At 40.2% G+C, this 22,236-nt stretch overlaps 1 protein-coding gene across 11 annotated transcripts in view; it reads right to left on the bottom strand.

Moving 5' to 3' along the window:
- Positions 1-22,236, bottom strand: part of TANC2 (tetratricopeptide repeat, ankyrin repeat and coiled-coil containing 2) — a 593,041-nt gene that overhangs the window by 453,583 nt on the left and 117,222 nt on the right. For all 11 annotated transcript variants that reach the window (XM_034755956.1, XM_034755955.1, XM_034755959.1 and 8 more), the window contains one exon: positions 21,972-22,035. The gene's annotated coding sequence lies outside the window, so the exon portion shown is untranslated. The remainder of the gene's footprint in view (positions 1-21,971; positions 22,036-22,236) is intronic.

The raw sequence follows: 22,236 nt of genomic DNA, 5'->3' as shown, positions 1-22,236 counted from the left end.
AATGTATTAGGAAAGCATCCAAGATGTCTGACTGACAATACTTTTTGCTGAACTAGTTGCAAACAGGTACACAACAGGCTGACCCCAACAGGAGAGGATCTTTTGTATCACATAGTATCTGAGATCAGTCTTTGCTGAGCTGTTCTGCCGCACACTACTCCCCTGCTAAATGAAGAGAGTGACCAGATAGATGTTACGTAGTATGCACCAATCCCATGGACCAATTGCTTTGGCACACAACAGAGCTGAATGAGAAGAGGAAGTTACTCACTTAGTGCAGTAACGATGGTTCTTCGAGATCTGTTTCCTTATTGGTGCTCCACTGTAGGTGTATGTGCGCCCCTGCGCCTCTAATCAGAGATTTTTGGTAGCAGTGTCCGTTGAGACCAGACAGGTGCTCTCCCTCCCTCGTGGTCTGCCTCGAGGCTATCTAGCACTGCACTGGCGAACCTCCCCACCCCACCCCCAGTGCCTTCTCTGCCACAGAACCCTATAGAGAACTCCAAAGTAGAGGGGAGGAGGGCTGGTTGTGGAGCACCCATAGGGACACACATCTCAAAGAATCATCGTTACTGCACAAGGTGAGTAACTTCCTCTTCTTTGAGTAGTGTCCCTATGGGCTGCTCCACTGTAGGTGACTCCTGAGCAGTACCCACCACGGGAGGCTGGCACTTCATAGCACTCTCTGTACTTACAGACTCCACTCCGGAGTCAAAGATGGTGTCAGAGGCCAAATCTCCAGTGATTGCATAATGTTCTGTAAAAGTGTGGGCAGAGGCCCAAGTCGCCGCTCTACAGATTTCTGAGATAGCGAGGAGGAGTGTGACTGAGGTAGAAATTGACCTCGTGGAGTGCGTATGGTCTCTGGATGGAGGCAGCAGGTTGCACCCTTGATAACAGTGATTAATGCAACCAGAGACTCATTTGGATAGTCTTTGAGCCGAGATCACAGAGCCCTTGGATCTTTCTGTGAACAAAAGGAAGAGCTTACGGGATTTCCTAGATTCCTTAGTCCTGTCCCAGCAGAATGCTAATGTTCTCCTACCATCTATCATATGCAGAATCATCTCCCTGTTGTCACAATGTGGTTTTGGGGGAAAAACAGGGAGATGGATCTGGTGATTCATACAGGAAGTGCAGAGAAAATAGGGAGAAACTTAGGATATGGCCTTAGTTACTTTGTCTTTAAAAAAAGACCGTGACTGGTGGGTGTGCCATCAGGGCCACTATTTCTCCTATGAACCTAGCTGAGATGATGGCAATTAGAAATGCTGTCTTCATGGACAGGTGTAAGAGACAGCAAGTTGCCATGGACTCAAAGGGAGGTCTAGTCAAAGCCCAGAGAGCTAGGTTAAGATCCCAGGCTGGAGCTGGTGGTCTCACATGCAGGAAGAGATTCCAATGCCCTAAAGGAATCTATGCATCAGCAGGTGAGCAAACACCGAGTATCTGTCTACCTGGCAGTGGAAAGCTGTTTTTGTGACAAGATGTACCTTAAGGGATCTGAGTGTTCCCTTGAGGTCCAAAATGAAGTGTAAAATCAAAGGGAGGGAAGATGAGGTTGGGTCTATGTGTTTAGAATGACAACAAACTTGGAATCGTTTTAGAAATCGAAGGCACTTTGTAACGAATTATGGTATTGTACAAAGGCAAAATAGCAGGACTTTGTACTGAAAATATTTTTGTCCCACCATAAAATGGAGGCACCTCCAATGATTTGGTTGAATATAAATATGCATCTTTTAACTTGAGAGTTTCAAACCCATCCAGGGAATGAGGGAGGCTAGGGTTAACATTCAAAAACGGAACTTTCAGATGAATGTGTTCAACTTTTTTAATCTGCACCAGGAAATAACTTGAATAAAAGCCTTGAACCCACAGATCTTTGGAAACTTCAGAAGCAACTTCTGAACTTCTGGCAGAACAACTTTATGACATGGTTCCCTGAAAAGGAAAAGGTAAGGGAATTGAAAATAGGTAGTGTTTCAAACTGTGTTGCATAACCCTTTTCTATTATTTCTATTAACAGACATCTGTTGGGAAAACAACACAGCAGGCCACAGATTATCCAACAAGTTCTTGGAATGTATTGGAGACAGTTTTTTCTTTCAGACGGTGGAGAAAGCTACTAGGGGAGAGGCTGTTCTAGATTTAATTTTGGCAAATAGGGAAGAACCGGTTGAGAATTTGAAAGTGGAAGGCAGGTTGGGTGAAAGTGATCATGAAATGATAGAGTTCATGATTCTAAGGAATGGTAGGAGGGGAAACAGCAAAATAAAGACAATGGATTTCAAGGCAGACTTTAGCAAACTCAGGGAGTTGGTAGGTAAGATCCCATGGGAAACAAGTCTAAGGTGAAAAACAATTGAAGATGGTTGGCAGTTTTTCAAAGGGACATTATTAAGGGCACAAGAATAAACTATTGCACTGCATAGGAAAGATAGGAAGTATGGCAAGAGACCACCCTGGCTTAAGCAGGAGATCTTCAGTGATCTAAAAATCAAAAAAGAGTCCTACAAAAAGTGGAAACTAGGTCAAATTACAAAGGATGAATATAAACAAATAACACAAGTATGTAGGGACAAAATCGGAAAGGCCAAGGCACAAAATAAGATCAAACTAGCTAGAGACATAAAGGGTAATGTACCCATCTTTTCCCAAAGATGAAACTGATAGCAGGACATTGATTGGTAAGGCTGCGAGTCTGTCAAGGAGGTCACGAAAGTCACTGATTCCGTGACTTTCCGTGACCTCCGTGACTTCTGCAGTAGCCAGCAGCAGCAGTTTGGGTGTGTGGGAGGGAGCTCAGAGCAGGGGATTCGGGGGTTGCGGGGGGGGAGCTTACCTTGGGGTGGGGGGCTCCCCAGCTTCCAATGGCAGGACCCTGCAGCTCCTAGGCAGAAGGGCCAGCGGGCTCCATGCACTGCCCATGCCCACAGGCCCCAGCCAATGGAAGCCGCACAGCCGATGCTAGTGGCAGGAGCAGCGCTTGGAGCCCCCTGGCCCCTCCGCCGCCTAGGAGCTGCAGGGACACCCGGAGCTGGGTAGGGAGCCTGCCATCGCCGCCAACCCTTTCTCCACCCAGAACCAGTAGGGGTCCCAGGCCGTGCGCCGCTGCCCTCCCCCCAGCACCCGCGAGGGTCCTGGGCCACGCGCCGCTGCCCGCCTACCCTCCCCCGCCACCCAGCACCAGTGGGGGTCCTGGGCTGTGAGCCGCTGGGCTGTCTTAGGCACCTTAGCCTTACTCGATGGTGCAATCGAAGCAGAAACAGGCCTCTTCGTATTCAGATCCAAAGACCTCCTGGAAGCAAAAAAGTCTAGCAACAAGAGCTTCCTTAAGCAGATGCACCAGCAGCCTGTTCTGTCTCCCTTTATATGCTTTGGATTTGAAGGTCCAACAGACGGAACACCCAGAAGGAGTGATCCTCTTCAAGGCACTTAAGACACCTCACATGGTCATATGATGCAGAAGATCACTGGGCAGGAAGCACGTCTCCTGAAGCCCACTTTCTTCTTCTTTGGCTCCATCATCTCATAGAACCTAATCCAAAATCTATGTTAACTTCTTATAAACTATTCAACACACTAACAATACTAACACTAAAAGTTAAGAACAACATACTATCCTAAACTAAGGTAGGAGAAAACTCCAGATCTGAAGGACTGGAGTGGTTCACTTCTGTTTGGTATTTGTGGTTGGAAGGAACTGAGACAGTAAAGAGTGCAGTGCCTCCTTATATAGCCTGGCCCTCGGAATGTCTGTGAATACTGAGGGGAAGGGATGCCCATGTTCTCCAACAGACACTACTTGGAGAAGATCCTACCATTAGACAGCACTAGTTGGCATATTAACTATAAGTGGGAATATGCAAAGCCACTTGAAGAAGAAACTAGGGTATCTGTGTGTCAGAGAATATGACAGAGTTCAGGAGGCAGGTGAAAACTTGGGGAGAGGTTGCAGGTATGAGATGCAGAGATAAGAACTTGTGTGCACACTTGTGGAGGGAGAGAACCAGACAGAGTGAAATTTTGGAAGGAACACATTAACATTTGGCATTTTGGCAGACATTAAAAAGCACCAACACATTTAAAGAAATTAAAACTGATCTTACTCCCCTAACCTACTCTTTCTTGAAAAGGGAAAACACTTATTACTCTCTTGAAAGGAGTATAGGAAAATTAAGTTCTCATTTATCAATAGAACAGGAACATTTCTGAACTAATAAAGATTAAATTCCCACATATTCCTTGCCTACATAGACCACCCATTTTATAAATAGGAAATAATCTAATATTCCTGATACAATAGACTCAACTGCTCCTTGATGAAGTCTGTCAGGTATACTGAGTTGTATACAATGTGTTCATCTATTGAATGAGGGGTATCTTCTGTTGAGATCTGAGCTAACATCACAACAATTATCCAGTCTGCACCATAAATTGGGCTAGTGTAGTAGAGGTCACAGATCTACGCTTTCTCTCCTAAATTACTGTTACTGTAATCCCCCAACTACTGTATTAGCAATGAGTAAATTAATTTTTAAATCTTAAGAAACCAAATATTTCCAAATATTTTTTTAAATAAATATTAGACTGCTGAAGGAAACTGGCCTTTTAAATAAAAACATTACTTTTACAATTTATACTAGCTATCAAATCTAGTGAAAGATATCGGGCTACTAGGAAACTGAGATGAGTAGTATATAACATTAGGTTACCAAAGACTGTAGTTAGAAAAATCAGACTTAACTTGACAGCTAAGTTACCATACCTCATACAACTAAAATTGTTACCAATATTAGCCCAATCACAGCTGTGCAGATACCTTTTTAAATGTTTTTTTTTCCTTTTGCTGTTCATGCTAAAGTCATTTTCCCCCACTGTTTGTTTAAATTTTAGATCTTCAGAAAAACAACAGAGTATGGGTCAAGGGTAATTCCATCATTAAATACCAATTTAGAAAGCTACAACTTGTGGTTCTCTCGAACAAATTCCTGTAGCTCAAAACCCACCATCAAATAGCAACACTAGAATAACTTCTGCTGTGGCTATATTGTATCTGATGCTGAAGTGGAGTGGGGAGAGCGAGGAGACATTCACATAAATGAAAAATACCTTATTACATAAAAAATACATTTGGTGCTTTGCTTATTCTTTCCTAGAACTTAAAAACAAATATTAAGTTAATGAATCATCAGAATGTATTACACACGTTATAGCAATACTGCATAAATTATGCATCTTTCTGACAGACACATTGACAGAAAATAAAAAGTGTGGCTTATAGCCTGCAAAGATTAAAGACCACTGCTCCAACAATTACATTTTTACATGTATCTGAAATGAAAGCTTTCTTAAATTTTCATAATATATAAATTAAACTCCTTCTGCAATTAAGTCATTGGAAAGCTAAATTAGCCTGGCGACAGAGCTTTGTTCAACGATTGTTATGTCCTCTCCTCCCCTTAAATAAGGAGTAATTATCATTTCTGAAACCTTCAAGGTAGCTAGTTAGTGCTTTACATTATTTTTGTATGCGTCCACTAAAATCTGTGTTATACTAATTAATCAACTAATTGTACCAATCAGTTCAGCTACAATAGTCATTTGCCAATTAATCTCACTTTTCAGAGAGAGTAATTCTGTAGTCAGGATTACAGTTTTTGTTTTGTATTATTTTAATTGGCTCAAACATTTCATTTTTATTTTAAAGAACCTAATAGATACTTTGAATTCTCAGAAATTGCTCATTTAAATGTAACAGGAGAGGTAGCCGTGTTAGTCTGGATCCGTAAAAAGAGACAAAGAGCGTCTGACGAAGTGGGTATTCACCCATGAAAGCTTATGCTCCAATACTTCTGTTAGTCTATAAAGTGCCACAGGACTCTTTGTCGCTCATTTAAATGATAATTTATACTGAAGTAGAAGCATTTTTCTATGAAGCAGTTTTATCCCTATGTCTGTGCCACAAGAAGTTTCTGAAAAGAAAATTATTCATTTCAGTGGGCATGTTCAAAATTCCCATATGAACTATGATGCAGGAAGTGACTGGTTCCACTTTATTCAAATACAGGGGGGACGGAGAGCTCAGTGGTTTGAGCATTGGCCTGCTAAACCCAGGGTTGTGAGTTCAATCCTTGAGGGGGCCACTTAGGGATCTGGGGCAAAATCAGTACTTGGTCCTTCCAGTTCTATGAGATAGGTAGATCTTCATATATTATTCAAGTTCTATTTCAGTTTTCTTTCTACTCACTTCTCACCCTTCCAAACAAAGATTTAAAGTTAGACGGCTACCAAAACATTAAAAATGTACATTATAAAACCATTATGTAAGACCACATAAAACTGTGGCTAACCTGTTCCATTTTTGTTCCTATGTACGTATCTTGCTTCTAACCTACACTATTGCTTGACTCGGCATTTTTCATGGTATAAAACAGTAAAAGCTGTCATTTTACTCTTAGCCCATTCCTTTATCCTCCAGTGTCCTTCATATCCTTAAAGCTGTCAGAAGTTCACTGTCATTTTCTTTGTTTTACTACCTTCAATGATTGTGACCCCATGTCACAGCTATTGTTCTTCCAGGCAAAAGAGAAGTTTTCTTCAGAATTATTCAGTTCAGGCCACCACTGAGCAAAGACAGGCATTCTTTGTAACAGTCATAACATTTAGAGTTTATCTTTGGCAAGAGGATGGAATCTGGACATGTGAAGTAACACCCTAATTATAATTATATAATCATTTTCTCTAGATTAAGTTCAGGGCCAGTCCTCATTCCAGTTCAGGTGAAAGACCTGTCCAAAGTGTTGGAAATTTATTAACCTGACTTGATTCAAGATGGCTTAAGGATTATGCTGCTTTTGCTACTGAACCATTCAGCCAACGACTTAGAGGAATATTATGACAATTTATAATGCAAAAACATTGAGACTGGCATGAACCTAATAGCAGCAGCATGATATATTACTATGCCTTACAAAGGGGTAGTGACTGATGAAATGACAAAGAAGGCTACTAGAATGCTGATGGCAGAAAGCTCACGCTAAGTCATATCAATTATACTATTGAGAATGTTTATGTTCTTGTACTGTGGCAGAGAACATATCCTTTTCCTGTTTAGTAGAATCAGAAAAGTGTTGTCCAGCAGAACTTCTTACAGTGGCGGGGAATTCATTGACTTGACATACCTTAATAAGAGTGACAAGGAGAGTGAAAGTAATGTCTCTTATTGGACCAATTTCAGGTCGGGAAAGAAACATGTTTTTAAGTTACATAGAGCTCTTCTTCAGACCTGGGAAAGGTATTCAAGAGTGTCACAGCGAAATACAAAAAGAACAGGAGTATTTGTGGCACCTTAGAGACTAAAATTTATTTGAACATAAGATTTGAGACTAAATTTATTAGTCTCTAAGGTGCCACAAGTACTCCTGTTCTTTTTGCGGATACAGACTAACCCGGCTGCTACTCTGAAACCAGCTAAATACAAGTTACAGATTGTTTTGCATAAGTAGTTAACACATTCAAGGTGAAGTGGCCTGTTAACACCTCTGTAGTCAGAGAACAGAAAGGGAAGTTAGTGGGATACATATTGTTGTAATAAGCCAGAAATCCAGAGCTCCCAGGCTCGTCTTTTGAAAGTGTTGTGCGGGCTTCCTTTGATGACTAGGATTGAGAGGTCAGATATGGAGTGATTGTTTTGTGAATAAAGTGTTCGCCCACAGGTGATATAGGGTTTTGTCTTTTATCATTTTTCTGTGAGAGTGCATTTCAGAGCATAGTGACTGTCTGGTTTCATCCACATAGTTGTTATTGGGTCATTTAGCGTATCAGATGAGGTACACCACATGTTGTGATAGGCATCTTGGAATGGGCCCATGGAACGTAGGACCCGACCCATGGATCTTAAAAGGTATGTTTTGGGAGGTATTGATCATTGTAGCAATCAGGGGTCAGAAACGTGTCCGTGGTAAAATATTTGGTAAAAATTTTGAGGTCCATGGTAATTTTTCAAAAAATTGAATGACATAAGCCCCGCCCCCATGTCCGTCACTAAGTACGGTAATTTTGTCAAGTGTCTGTCACGCAACATGGTGGTGCTGACCCCTGGTAGCAATGGAGATATTTCTGCAGGTTTTGCATCTGTTATGGTAGAATCTGGTGCTGCTTTGAGTTGGTATGTCCTGGTCTGTGGGGATATTGCTTCTGATGATGAGCTTAGTGAAGTTGAGGGGTTGTTTGAAGGCCAAGAGAGGGTATTTGGGAAAGATTTATTTCAGAATGTGGTCCCCATTGAGTATCAGATGGAATTGTTTGATGATATCCCATATGGGTTCCAGTGTGGAGTAGTAGGGGGGGGAAGTTGGAGGATTTTTCCCCAACATTGAAGCAGGTTCTCTTGGGGTATTTGGGAAGCCCATTCCATGATGCAAAGGTGGAGTGTCCTTGTTTGGTGCAGGCAGATTTAATTCTCCTCAGAGCATATTATGTGAATGCCTGATTGTAGATAACAGATTTCTTGGTATATTTGGGTTGGTCACTGGAGCTGTGAAGGTAAGTGTGATGATCAGTGGGTTTCTTGTATATAGTTACAGAGGGTCCTGTGGCACCTTTGAGACTAACAGAAGTATTGGGAGCATAAGCTTTCGTGGGTAAGAACCTCACTTCTTCAGATGCTTGTATATAGTTCTGCCTGTAGGGCTCTGTTGCTGAAGTGGATTGTGGTGTCCAGGAAGTTAATGCTGGTGTGGGAGTGTTCTAGAAAAGGTTTAATGGGTGGATGGTGGATATTGAAGTTGTGATGGAAAACTATGATTGTCTGTCCAGAGGATGAAAATATCATTGATGTATCTCATTTATATCATTGGTTTTGTGGTGCATTTGTCCCAAAGCACTTCCTCAAGGTGGCCCAGGAAGAGGCTGGTATATTGGGGAACCATCCTAGAACCCATGGCTGTTCCCATGCTTTGGGCAAAGTGTTTATTGTTTAATGTATAATTGTTATGGGGGAGGATGAAATGGATGAGTTTGGCAATGTATTTGGGCTGGATATCTGAATGTTGTCCATTGTCTCAGATATTTGAGGCAGGCAGAGATGCCGCCACTGTGAGGAATGTTGATGTGTAGGGAGATGACATCCATGGGGGTTAGGATGAGTAACATTAATAAGAGTAACATTTCTCTCACGGTAAAGAATTTTCTGTAGACTTTGAAGATAATATAAATATGTTGGTTTAACTTAATAGCTAGCCATGGAAAAAAAAGCAGGAAACAGGCCAGTGGCTCGAGATTCCCACCCATCTGCCAACACTTAAGAGAGAGTGCAAAAGCCATTCACTTTGATGTTCTACCTCTGACCCCATGTGGAGCTCACCCAACTGGTTTTGCACAGCAGGGTCCAAGTTTATGAATACAGGGAACAAACACCCAACTGATTTAAAAGGGCACTCTGTCAAGCAGGGGAAAGACAGTTGAGAGAGACAATGTAACTACTTTGGGTGACTAAATAAGGGAGGCTTGCCTAGGGATGATAAACTTCTGTATAAGACAGACATATGTGTCGAGCTTTTGTTGTTTGAAAATATTTTCTCTTAGGTTATGCTTTATTCCTGCTATTAACATTAAACAATACTTTGGTTTAAGAAGGCTGTCTGGTTACTGTATTCACCACTGGGTACGGTTGATACAAAGAACCCAGTCTAATAGTGAGAGTGTAATGTAATGTCAGCCCGGCAGAGGCATGAGGCCTGAGACTTAAGGGATTATACTCTCAGAAACCAGAAAGAATTCAGAGATGCAGCTTTCCCCGTAACTGGGACAACAATATGAGGTATGGGGTAATATTTTGGCCTGCAACATCACTCGTACATGGACAGATAGCGCTCAGGTCTACATCTCTGTTTAGTCTAACCCAGGTTTTGTGTTCTCCATGCTCTTCAATACCTGAGAGACATAGGGAAGCAAATGTGTAAAAAGTTGCTTAGGCTCAATCCTGATAAGATGCGAAGCAAGATGGCAGATTGAAGGAAGCATCTAGAGGTATGGATAGATATTTGAAAAAGCATCTTCTATATGAGATCTATGTCTAATGTCACTGATTTCAAACTGGGATCCTTGATAGAACAGTACAGTCTGATGGAAGCATTTCACCTTTCTTGACTTGTGGAAGTTCAATCTATAAGAAGGTTGTGTTAGCTGAAAATATAGCACAAGCTATTTGCTTATCAATTTTGTGATCTAGTTTGTGCTCACTCTCACCATAAATTATATTCCCTTTTTGTAATTCTTGCTGTTTGTTCCTAGGGTTATACTCCCCAGGTTGTGGCAGCGTGTCTTACATATATATAAATCCAAAAAATCCAAACCTTTGGAGACTGCTGCCTCTTGTGAATCACCTGAATTTGGTATGCTTTATCTATCACACAGCATAAGACAGACCTATTTGTTTGCTCAAGCTTTTTACTGGGCCTATACATTTAATTAAAAACAATTAATAGATTTTTTTGTTTTGTTCTTTAAAGAGCTGGTAGAAAAGTTATTGATCCTTTACATTGAAAAAAGTTTAAATTTTTAATTGAATATTTTGATCCCTGAGACCTGCCCTGGAGTGACTCAGCAATATGCAAATTGCTCTCACAAAATAACCGTGCCTAAATTAAACTTGGTTCTCCCACAAATTTGTGCAGAATTCTAATTTTGTTCCAGGCCTAACTCAGACACCATCAGTTAGCAGTTGTGAATTATGTTCTCAAAATAAAAAGGACTCACTTATTTTAGACCTCCCAGCCTTACAATCACTAGCAGCTTGTTGGTTATACTCAGCAATAAAACTGCTTACAAATGTCCATTTTGTCTCTCCCAACAACAATAATCAGTATTTTTTAAATAGTAAAACAGTAACATTTTCTATTAAACCTATGATGACATATGACTTATTGTAAGTCTAGAATGTACTTAGATAAGGTTACAGATGGCGCAGTTACACAGTTTACACTAGTGAAACCACAGGACAACTCACGGAACTGAATGCTGTAAGAAGACACAGTCAAATTATTAGTTGCTTCATTAGGTAAGTAGGCTAGCTACCACAAGCTGTTAATAGACAACCAAAAGTAGAGTTTTGGAAGGCTACTAGTTTAACATGATTTAGCATGATTTTTTTTTCACCATAGATAACCCTTAAAAGCCACCTTTAATTTGGATTTTTAATCAAACTTCCCCCTTTATTATATTTATTCTAAATAACTCATGGTGACACTGTCTGAGTGCACATGTTCTCATTTTGTAAAAGAGACACTACTTATAAGTAAACAGTAGACATAACATTTCCAGGAGGGGAAAGGAAATATAGCAGACATTTGAATTTCAAAACAAATCCGCCTGAAAGTTAAAAAATAAATAAATTACTAGACCAGATGCTAGCTTATTGTGGAGGAAATAACATTTTCCACCTCAGCCACAATCATCAGAAATTTTAACATGTATTCTAGTACGGCATGTATTTGTCTGCTAGTTTTGAGGTAGTATTCAAATATAAATATTTAACTAAATTTTGTAATTAACAGGCAATCTAACCAAACACAATTAGCAGATTGCTGTGTTTTAAAAGAGCAATGGCAATGATAAACAAGCAACAAAACCTTTTTAAATAAATTATGGATTTATAATTCTCATTACCCCAAAATATAACATACAAACTGAACAGTGAAAGAAAAGGAAAAATACAGCCCATGAATAGTTTAAACCAAGTGTATTCAAGCATTTATGAATACCATCTATAATGTATACAAGTATATAGAACTTGCTTTCAACAGCTGCCAGATTGAAACTTTCCATGCTCATATAAATTATTCAAAATTTTAGCCTACACTCTTTTATTTTTAAAACTGTGTCCAAAACCGAGCAAATGTTAAGGGAGACTACCTAATTACATGAGGCCTAGTAGCTTATCTCTACAAGATATGTTCACTATCACCATTTTTGAGCACTCTTCCTACACTTGATACTTTGATCGACGTAACAAATTTAAACAATAGCAGAGTAACCATGATGGGGTTGGTTTACCATACTGGCAGTATTAAGTTAGAATGCACATCTCTGAAGCTTCATAAACTTTATGGTAACAGCAGCCTCTTGGAATTAAATGTTTTGTCTTGCATACTGCAACCCCTTTTGCCTACAGCATGAGATTGGAACAACTTGAAAGTCTAAAGGATACATTCGAAATTCTCACTAGTCCATGCAGTGCAACAAAATAAAATAGAATTTAGAGGTGAAATATTCAGGAACTCTGAGAATGGAAAAAGCAAGTTGTGTTGATTGTGTGCAATGCAGGACATGGGGGGAGCCAAGAACTTTTTATTACAGCTTAAAAAAACCAGGAGGATTAAAGATCTAAAAGTAGGAATCACAAAGTACATAATTTTTTAAGAAGCTTATTGTCTAAGAAGTCATATCTTGTAGCCCTGGTATAATCTAGAAACTCCCTAAAATGCATTAGAATATGGCTTTGGACACTTAAACATCAAAAGAACAAGCCAAGAGCTGGACCTGAGCAAAAATGCACACTCTCCTACAAAGAGGTGTGCTCCTCTCTGTGGTCAAAGACAAAATTACCTGGACTATGGTACTGCTAGGTGTTAATATGAAACACACCAGAAGCTCAAAACAAAAAGGGAATTATGGTATCTTAAGACCACTTACCTGCTTGAAAGGAATCGTGAGGCTTAATTCATTAATGTTTGTAAGTACTTTTTTTAATTTTAATAATTACTTACATTGCAGTAGCACCTATAGTCTCCAAATGAAATCATGGATCCATTGTTTTAGGAAATGTACAAACATATAGTAAGACCTGACAATCCGAGACCCTGATCCTGCAATCTCTTATATGCAGCCAGAGATCCACTGAAATAACAGGTACAGAGATCCGCCCATGTACAATGCATTGCAAGATTGAGACCTTAATGTATATAACAACAGATACAAGGTGGGAGGAAAGGGAGCATTAACCCAATTTTACATATGTGAACTGAGGCAGAAAGTTTAGATGATTTGCGCAAGGTCAGAAAGAAAATCTGTGGAAGAAGCAGGAATTTAACTCAGGTTTTCTGAATCCAATCTAGTGTCTTAACCACAAGATCATTCTTCTACTTGAGGCTTCCAGATTCTTTGATGAGAGGTGTAACAAGTATGTATAATCTTAATGAATAGGCTAACCAGTGTGACCCAGAAACTATTTCCATTGCCTTCAGAGCAATTCAAGTTGCCAAGCACCTAAGCTGGATTTGAACAGTATGAAGCTGTTTCACTGGAGTACGCTGGCAACCTCTCTGCTGGGTCCTATGAGTTGCAAAATTTGAATGTTCTTTGGATGAACTTAATAAAAATAAAGTGAAATTCCATGCAAAACTTTACATAAATTCAATGTTAGCATTGACATTTTAAATATGTCAACAGGAAATTTAGTTATGATTCTCACAACAGTCTTACTATCTCAAACATATATACACAGCCATACATTGAACAGGACAGTAAAATAAACTACTACAGATGGACAAAAGGGCTGATTATAATTGCTGTAGGAGGCCTAAACCAGATTCTTATTTCAGTTACTATTCACTGGTGTAAATCCAGTGGAGTTACTCCTAATTTAGAACAGTGCACATTAACTGAGATTGAAATCAAGTTCCATGTTTTGGGATCTACAGACCACTGTATGTTTACTTTCTCACTTTAAGTCATTACAATACATCCTATGCCAACTGAACTAGTTAAAAATCAATCGTTCACTCATTTTTAAAACACTCAAGAAAAAGAAGGTAGCGAGATCATGAGTACATACTGTAATCCAACTCCTAATGAAACAATGGGTCAGATCCTCAGCTGGTGTAAATTGGTATAACTACACTGTCTTCAATGGAGAGACACTGATTTACACCAGCTGGGGATTTGGCCCATATCTTTAAACCAATGTAGCTTTCTGTATTTAAAACACTTATTTTAAATCTAATTTCTGGAGAAATAAAATCTATCAGGTAAAAGACAGCAAAAAAGTTGCAATACATTTTGTATAATGCTGCATAACTGCTGTTAACTGCTCTTAGAATGATCCATTCTAGGCACACGAGTGTTAAGAAAATATTTTTAGCTTTAACAAAATGAAATGACATTTCTCTCTCCTCTGAGAATAAAAGATAGCTCTTTGGGTGAGCAACTGAAGGAGAAGATGGAAAATGCTGACTTTTTGAAACCGAAGGATAGCCGACTGGTCTTAGTCCTTCCTTCCCTTTCCCTCCCCTCCAACCATCTCTTCAACCTACAGATCCAACTCTAAATATGTAGTGTGACACATTTCAGTATTTGAACAAACAATTTATGTTCCCTTCAAGATACCTCTTATTATCAGCAATCTCATTCAGTGTGTACGGCTTCATCTTATTTTGGAGTACTACATCCTAAACTGAAATGTTCATGAGATATCCTGTGATAAGTACCCTACCCAATGCCACCATATACATATTTTTTAAAACATGACACACAGCTTGATCACAAAAAAAGGCCAAATGGTCCACCAAAGCTTATCACTTTTAATTTTTTTCAGTTTCTCTCTTTGCTTTAACTCTGCAGCCTTAAAACTCCATTTTTTAAATATTTTTTTTTGGGGGGGGAAGAGAAGTTGTCTCTTAAAATCTTTTATATTTAGTGTCAGTGGCTTTCTTCCAGATGTTCACTACTCTGCAATACAGATTTCCTGACATTCCTGTTTACTTTTTAAAAGACCACTCTCCCAAATACTTACTTTTAAAGTTCAGTATAGCCCAGTTACCTCCATGGCTGCCCTTCCACAGAAACTCCCCAAGCCTTATAGCCGAGTGGCTGACACACCTCTCTCTCTCTCTTTCTCTCTCTCTCACACACACCATTTGAAAGCTTATTATGTCTATTTTAAAATTAGGTGTGATATGGAGCTGTCAAGTGGTGCCATTAGAAATGGGGAGAAACAATGACACCATCAACACATTACAATGACCACCTTGAAATAGCTGCATTCATATAGTCTAATGACTCCCTGTATTATTTCAAGGCCTAATATTGGATTTCTTTGTGACCTCAAAAGCATCACATCAACAATCTAAAGGGTAAAACAAAAATCTAATAATACCTTTATACAGGTACCACTGAAATGTAACAATAATGGTGATCTTTCTAATCAACGTCACTATCATCTGGTTAATCATTATGATCTCTGTCCAGAGTGTGTGGGTTATCAGTCTTCACTGTCTTGGCATGTACACACTTTGTGCAAGAAAGATGGTTTTGACCATATAATAGTTGATTGTGCAGTGACCTCTACTGGTACAAGCACAAGATCTTTTAGAGGCTCAGATGCCATTGGGCCCTTGAAGAATACAGGAAGTAGTTCATCCACATTTTTCCATTCATGCTGCTATAGTGATCCAACAGGTATGCGTGAAGACATCCAAATCTTTGCTTGCCAAGATGCTCTTTTGATATGTTTTTCAAAACTGTCCTCACAAGGTTGCAGTTTGGGCAGTGACTTGTCCTTTTGGATGGTTAGATTGTGGTGCAAGCAGTTCAGATCTCTGTGGGTCTCCTTTTCTTTCTCATTCTGATTATACAGCACTGCTACCAACTTCCTTGCTACAGAAATTGCAGCTTTTCCATCACTCTCTCCCAGTTTGTCATTATCACTTAAGTAGTAAACTCCCTTTGTTTTGCAGCATTAAACAGAGATTCCCCCGCCCCCCCTCCCCCATACCAGTTAGGGATGACAGAGTCACATCCTGTTAATGCACATACAGCAGAAAGCATGTTGCAGAAGTCAGGAGTGAATGTGGCACAAATCGCACTCCCATGTATGAAGCGATAGTTTGTCAGTTGAGCTGGTAATGCTTCCTGTTTCAATCCACGTTATGTGCTCCATTTTTGGCCAGGAGTGAATAGCAAGGACAATATCATCTGTACCAGGTGACCTAATTACTATGGTTCCTTTGACATCAAGCCATACTGGCACATACAGGATGCAGAAGCATCCTTATATCTGCTTCCTCTTGAGTACTGTACAAGTCGTGGGCTTCTTCAACACTGCAACAAAGTGGTAATTTTCTTTAATATTTTTGTGACCCCTTAACATGGGTCTCAGTTTCCCCTCTGTGTTGCATTGTTACTGGGTGGGGGAGGAAGGGGAGAGAGACTGTGCTGCAGCTATTTCAATATGATGTAAGCCCTCTATTTTGCCTGATGCAGTGAATGCTGCTGAATACTTGGAACCTGTTTTGGGGAGAGATTAGGGCACAGATGAGAGTTGGATAGCTGAAGCTCAATCCAGTTAAAACTAAAGTGATGCTGGTAGATTGGGGAATTGCATCTAAACGATATGGTGAGAATAATTTAATTGCAGGTGTATATCCTCCATTGTGTTCATATTCATAATCTGTGGATTCTGTTGGATCCCCAAGCTATTATTATATGATCAAACAGCAGCCATTCACTGGAATACTTTTTTGTCTCTGGCTAGGAAACTGCTCCAGTTTTTTTTTTTCCAGATGTGGGCCTTGCTACCGTGAGTTATGCCTTCATCAACTCAAGATTGGATTATTATACTGTGCTCTACATGGAGCTTCTAAGTGTTCTTCTAAAGTTTCTTTAAAATTAATTCAATTTGTCATCCAAGTTGCTGTGACGGATCATGGGTCTCAAACACAGGACTTCAGGACCCTAAGCAACCACTACTCAGCAACTCGTTGGTACCTGGAGGGAGTGTTGGCTAGTGGAACTTAGCTCAGTATAGGCACCACTCATGAAGCTCCCCACTGGAGGAGAAGTCCAGCCTCTCTGACTGGCTCAGACTCACTATTTAAACCAGAATGAAACACACAAAGTTGTCTGAGCAACTAGTGAACCACTGGCTGGCTGCTACACTGGACCCTACCTGCTTGTCTGACTCTGCTTATTTATTCCACATTTTAGCTATCTCCCTACGGCATGAATGGCCAAAGGGTATGCAGTTTCTTTCACCACTTACCTTCTGTAAAAAAAAAAGCATGACATCATAACTTGGACAGCAATTGGTCTGTTAAAGTGTTCAACTGACAACAACGTATGCATGAAAAATAGCAGGTGTTGGTACTGGAATGAGGCCAGCACTCCAAGCCAGGGATACCTCCACGTGGATATAGTCTCCCTAACTGATAAATTTCTAAATTGCAATTTATCCAATTACATATGAAGCAAAACTATTCCATAGAACTGAACTGTACATTTATATTTAGACACATACTACACATTACACTATAGAATGGTTAAATGTTTTTTCTAAAAATCTCATACTAAAATCAATGTAGCCTGCATTAAAATACTCTCCCCTAACACAACCTACTTCAGAAACACAAACTTCTTTGTGAAGCAGTTAGCGTTGCTAGAAACGTAACATACCTGACCCAAGCTCACAAGAGGAAGCAAATGAAAAGTTAAGCAACCTTTTCTCCCTACCCACAGACATATACCTTACCATTAACACAATTACTATACACCACAGATCATGTACTTCAACCTTAAATCTACCCCTGCAACCTTCTCTTCTCCACATAGCCCTTTACCAAACTACCTTCTCCTAACATTATTATTTGTGGACTTTTGGTATAATAGTATGTTAAACTTTTCTCAGCACGGTAAAGGGGTTGATGGAAGACTGGTCTCCTTAGAGCATATTTAATTCCCTTACTTTTCTGGGTTTAAGACAGGTATGTTATGTTTGTAGTGACTCTGCTTCACAACGAAATCTGTATATTAATTTGCTAGATTATTTTAAATAGGAGCATGGTGCTGACTGAAGGATGGGATGGACTTGTGGGGTATGTTTAATTCCAGATATTGACAGGGAAAACTTCATGCACCAGCAATTGGTAAACATGAATAAAGCTAAGATTTTTTCAGTTATCTGTAGTAAAAGTCAAACAGATCACAGGCAATAAACAAAAAATCACGGAGCCCATGACTTGTCTGTTACATAGGGGGTGGGGACAGCCCCAACTCCAGCGGCTGCAGTGGGGGTCGCAGCCACAAGGGACACACGTAGCCCTGGCTCCAGAGCAGGCCCAGCTGCGAGACAGGGGTGCACAGCCCTGGGAAGGGGAAGGACATGGCCCTGGGAAGCCGCAAGGGGGGCGCGCAGCCCCAGCTGCAGCCTCCAATGAAAGCCGCGGGGCTAGGGCACGCAGGCCCCACCAAGCCCAGGACACCGCAGAACTTGGGCGCGCGGACGTGCCTGCAGTCCCGCCAAGCCCAGGACGTCGCAGGGCTGGGACACGCGGCCCAGGCTGCAGTCCCACCAAACCCGGGACACCGTGGGGCCCTCCCCCAGTCCAATGCTGCTTCCTTTGTTCTTGAAGTGTCATCGATGCCAGGGGTAGAGAGAAAGGGAGAGATAATTTGGGGCATCTGCTCTCCCTTCTTATAGTTCTTTCCCTTCTTTGAAAATCATCTCCAGCTGAGGATCAGAAGACAGAACGTCTGTGTGGACGGGAACCCCAAGCTGTTTCTTTGTCAAGATGTAGATTTTTCACCCGTCAGCTAGCCTTTTGTAGTTTGTGAGCGCTCTCCAGATTTGGAACATGTCTTAGTAATATCATACAGTAGAATCTTATAACTTTACATACAATGTTGCCACATATATTTTACAAGGACAATAATGCTTAGCAAATTATGAGTTTTCAAATGATGCCTCACAATGCATACTTTGTACAAAATCTATCAATCTTGTAAAAGGGGTGAACACAAGGGCACAGACTGTCCCAACAGGCTGCCCAGAAGCTATAACCTTCTCTATTGCATCGTATCCACACGGGTCAGATTGGTCTCTTTCTGCAGAGATGCACAGGAGTTATACATTTTAAGGACAGAAGAGACCATTGTGATCATCTAGTCTATCCTTCTGTATAGGACTTCTCTGAATTAATTCCTGCTCCAAGTCCAATAGCGATGACTGAACTAGAGCACATCTTTTAGGAAAGCATCCAAACTTGACTTAAAATTTTCTAATGATGAAGAATCCCCCATACCTCTTAGTAAGTTGTTCCAACAATTAATTACCCTCACTGTTAAAAATCTGTGCCTTCCTTCTAGCCTGAATTTGTCTAACTTCAACTTTCAGCCATCTTGTTACTGTAAGTTCATTAGGGCAGGGAACCATCATCTTATTTTATGTCTGTACAGTGCCTATGACTGTAGATGGGGTCCCAGTCCAGGACTAGGGCTCCTAGGTGCTACTATAATTCAAATAATTAATAATATTATGTAATTTCTGTTCCCCACATAGTACTTACAGACCATGGCCAACCCACCTCATAATCTTCTTCTCTGATAAATTTAAAAGCTTGAGCTCCTTGAGTCTAGTACTATAAAGCACATTTCCCAAACCTTTAATCAGCCTTGTTGCTTTTCTCTGAAACCTCTCCAATTTATCAACATCCTCCATGAAGCAGGGACACCAGAACTGGACACACAGTATTCCAGTAGTGGTCGTACCAGTGCCAAATACAACCTCTCTCCTCCTACTGAATATGCCCCCATTTAAACATCTGAGGATAGCATTAGCCTATTTAGCTACAACATTGCTTTGGGAATTCATGTTCAGCAGATTATTCACCAGAAAGTCCAAGTCTTTTTCAGACTCACTGCTTCCCAGGATAGTCTCTCATCCTGTAAATATACCCTATATTCTTTGTTCCTAGATTTATACATTTACATTTGACCATACTGAAACATTGTTGGACTCTGCCCAGTTCACTAAGCAATCCAGATCACTCTATCAATTACCTGTACTCTTCATTATTTAACACTCCCCCAATATTTGTGCCACCTGCAAACTTCAGCAATAATGATTTTATGTTTTCTTCCAGGTCATGGATAAAAATATTAAATAGCATAAGGAACAGATCCTTGTGGGACACCATGAGAAACACACCCACTCAATGAGGATTCCCAATTAATTATATTTTGAGATTAGTTAGCCATTTCTAAACCACTTAATACACCTCTACCCCGATATAACGCGACCCAATATAACACAAATTCGGATACAACACGGTAAAGCAGCGCTCCAGGGGGGCAGGGCTGAGCATTCTGGTAGATCAAAGCAAGTTCGATATAACGCAGTTTCACCTATGACGCCGTAAGATTTTTTGGCTCCCGAGGACAGCGTTATGTCGGGGTAGAGGTGTATGTGCCAAGTTGATTTTGTATCATTCTAGTTATTTAATCAAAATGTCGTGTGGTACTAAGTTTTGTATCATTCTAGTTATTTAATCAAAATGTCGTGTGGTACTAAGTCAACTGCCTTCCAGAATCCTAAGTATATTACACTAACACTCTTACCTTCTCATCCAAACCCGTAGTCTCATCCAAATGATACCAAGTTATTTTGACAAGACCTATTTTCCAAAACCTATGTTGATTAGTATTAATTATATCACCCTCCTTTAATTCTTTATTAATTGAGTCCTGTATCAGCTGTTCCATTATTTTGCCCAGGATCAATGTCAGGTTGAATAGACCTATAAGTACCTGGATCATCCCATTTACCCTTTTCAAATACTGGCACAACATTAGCTTTCTTCCAGTACTCTGGAACTTACTCAGAGGTATTAAAAATCAACATTAACAATCCAGAGAGCTCTTTGACCAGATCTTTTAAAACTTTTGCATGCAAATTATCCAGACCTTCTGATTTAAGAATGTCTAACTTTAATAGCTGCTATCTAATATATGTCACTGTTTGAAAAGTGGGGAGTATTTCATCATCATCATCACATCATTTGAATACATCATCTGGCTTTGTCACAAATACTGAACACAAATATCTATTGAACGCTTCTGCCTCTTCTGAATTATTATTGACAATTCTACCATTTCCACCTACTAATGGACCAATAACCTTGTCAGGGTTCCTTTTGATCCTGCTATACTTTGGACTCAGCCTGGGATACAAGTACGTATCCGGGGGGGTGGGGGGGTGAGCAGGCCTTTTATAGAGGTGGCAACAGGGGAAAGGAGCTACAGCTGAAGGCCCCTTACGTACTGCCAAAGCTGCTTCTTGCACTGTCAAGATGGCCTCTCCAATCCTGACTGGCTTTTTTTCCCTACCCTGGGAAGGGGGGTTGATATAATCCCACCCGCATTGGGTTGTGAAAGAGTCCTTTTCCCCCATACACACCCGGCTGAGATCCCCACTGAACCCAGATCTTCCCTTTTGCCTCTGGCTTTTCTCATCCTAGGTCTCTCTGAAGCCTTCAGGAGGACCAGTCACTGAAAACACCTCAGAAAAGAAAGCAGAACTGAGAGGATAATCTCTCCAAAACATCAAATGCAGCCCTGAGACATGGCTGGGAATTAAACCGACAAGTGATTAGCCAAGCTGTTAGTCTAGTATTCGGTAATCAAGTTTGGAATTTTCCTCAGAAAAGCTCTGCAACAGGGAGATGTGGCTGGGCTGCCTGCTGCTATGGAGGCAGCACAAACTGGAGGAAGCTTTTAGTGTAGATAGTAAAGTACGATACTAATTTTGTGCAAATTTTATTATAAAATTAATCTTAAGTTATATTAATCAGTAACTAAAAACAAGCTTGTTGCTATTTACAACCAGAGGAAGAGTTTAGAACTCTGCATGATTATATTTTTATTTAACTCAATTTTATGCCACTTATCTCTAAGAAATAAGACAAATAAAGCTCAAACATTAATAAGGAAGATCGTTTCATGCCACTTTTCCAAATCTATCAGGTCAGAAGAACTAAAACTGATAGTTCTGACAAAGGAAGACTGTATTACACCTCTCGATTAATAAAAGAATAGCACAGACATGAACATGAAAAAAATACAGGATTTCCATTTTATTTGAAGGAACAGTCTCACTGATTTAATAAATAAGATGGGGGAAGCGGGGGCTCTCCTACCTTGAAATGTGAAATTGAGTTAAATTTCTAAGTGATGATCGCCTTCCTCCATGTGCCAAAAATCCTGCAAGACACAAAAAACAACAAAATTTAGTACTAAGACCCTCAAAACATTCCATTTATCTATCTGGCAAACTACATCTCACATTTTTGGAATTCAAAATTAAACCCAACTGTAGAAAGGGTACATAAAGTTACAATAATATCATCACATGAACAGCTCACAGCTTTCTACGGGGTATTAATGTATCAGCTATCACCTCTT

Source organism: Trachemys scripta, chromosome 23 (genome assembly GCF_013100865.1).
Source record: "Trachemys scripta elegans isolate TJP31775 chromosome 23, CAS_Tse_1.0, whole genome shotgun sequence".
Classification (NCBI taxonomy): Eukaryota; Metazoa; Chordata; order Testudines; family Emydidae; genus Trachemys; species Trachemys scripta.
Note: the sequence above shows the minus strand (reverse complement) of the source record. Positions and strands in the feature narration are given on the sequence as shown.